The sequence below is a fragment of the Gavialis gangeticus genome, unplaced genomic scaffold, assembly GCF_001723915.1.
Source record: "Gavialis gangeticus isolate Ggan-Ray unplaced genomic scaffold, GavGan_comp1, whole genome shotgun sequence".
NCBI lineage: Eukaryota > Metazoa > Chordata > Crocodylia > Gavialidae > Gavialis > Gavialis gangeticus.
In genome coordinates, this window is record NW_017729024.1 from 87,706,858 (window position 1) to 87,708,600 (window position 1,743).

Below are 1,743 nucleotides of genomic sequence, written 5' to 3' on the forward strand. Positions count from 1 at the left end.
ACACTGGCCCCCAACACATGCACATGCTGCACTGTGTGCCTGTGGCTCACCCACAGCTCACCCTGGTAATGCCATGCACTACTGCACTTCAGCAAAGGCAGGAGAGGGAGTGGGATCCCAGAGACTCTAGCTGCTGGTGCAGAAGACAAGGGGTCAAAACTTAGCTTCTCATGAGCTGCAAGTGGCTGGTGGGCCACCAGTTGAATAGCTCTGATCTAGGAGTAGCTCTGCTGGAGTACTCTGTAAAGAACAACTGTTGAAGCAAGCACTTGAGCTTTCCCCATGCCCACCTCTAACCCTACAGCTCTGAGAAATAATGAGAAGAGCTGCACAGCCTAAAACAGGTGGCTATCAGGAGAGGACCCCACTCAGCAGTTTGAGAATGAAGCAGAGCTGGTTTAGTACATAGGATCAAAGGAAGCAGGGCCAGAAGGCAACTGGCGAGGTCCTCTAGTTATGAAACAGAGTATCTAGTGATGAAGCTGATCTATGAAAAAAGACAAAAGCAGCTGGCATCAGTTTATGGAGGATACTGGAGGAGGTCTGGCTGCCTGGTTAGAGCATTTGGTGCTTGGAGTTATGCTTACTTGTAGGAAGAGAGATGGAGTTATGCTTGCTGCCGAGAGAGAGAGAGAGAGAGAGAGAGAGAGACAGACAGACAGACAGACAGACAGACAGAGAGAGAGAGAGAGAGAGAGAGAGAGAGAGAGAGAGAGAGAGTGTGTGCACACACGCAGAATTATGCTTGCTGCCCCCAGAGAAAGTCTGTGTGCATGTGTCCAGAGAGAGAGAGAGTGCATGTGCACATGTATATGGTGCATGGTGGGGTGTTAGTTGTAGCTGTGTTGGTCTAAGGACACAGGCAGACAAGGTTCTTTGGGTAGATGTGATATCTTTTATTAGACAAATTAAATAATTGGAGCAATGTTCCTTTCCAAGCTTTCGGGCACAAACGTTCATCTTCAGCCATAGGGAGGGTTATTTTTTATACTGGCTTCTACGCCACCCAGGAGAACACAAAACAGCAGCAGGCTCTCCCCGTGCCTGAAGAAAGCTGTTTGTGCCTGAAAGCTTGCAAAGAACAATTTTTCCAACTTTTTAGTTGACTTAATAAAAGATTTCACATCTACCCAAAGAACCTGCTGTGCGTATGGTGGGTGGACCCTCAACGTGCATACAGCATTTCCTATGTTTCTTTGCTCTCCTGGTTACCACATCCGGCCTGGAAAGAATTTTCTCCCCCTCCTGCCACGACACCTGTCCCGAGGCAGCAGGTGCTGGCTGCAGCCACAGCCAAGGACTTCGAGTGGGCTGTGCCAATGCTCCTGCTGTAACTTAAAGCCAGGGGCTCCTGGCTAGAGGGTCTTGCCCTCTACTCAGCACAAAGCCGATGCCCATATTGAGGGTCAGGAAGCAATTTTACCCCAAGCAGATTTGTATGGCCTGGGGGGCAGTTGCTTGCCCTGTAGCAAGGGGCAGGTTTGTTCCTGGGATTTCTCCCGTGCATTTTTACATCCTCTGCAGCAAGCGGACGTTGGCCATACGGGTCCCGGGGCTTTCCCGGCACTTTCGGCAACCTGCCCTGCCCTCGGGAGACGGGGTGACAGTGCCTGCGTCTAGGAACAGCTGGGGGCAAAGCGAGGGCGGCGCCTCCAGAGCACAGCAGCCACCCAGCCTTCTGCGGGCCGCATCTTTCAACGGCCTGACAGCGCGGGGCAACTAAAGCGAGACAAGCCGTGAGGT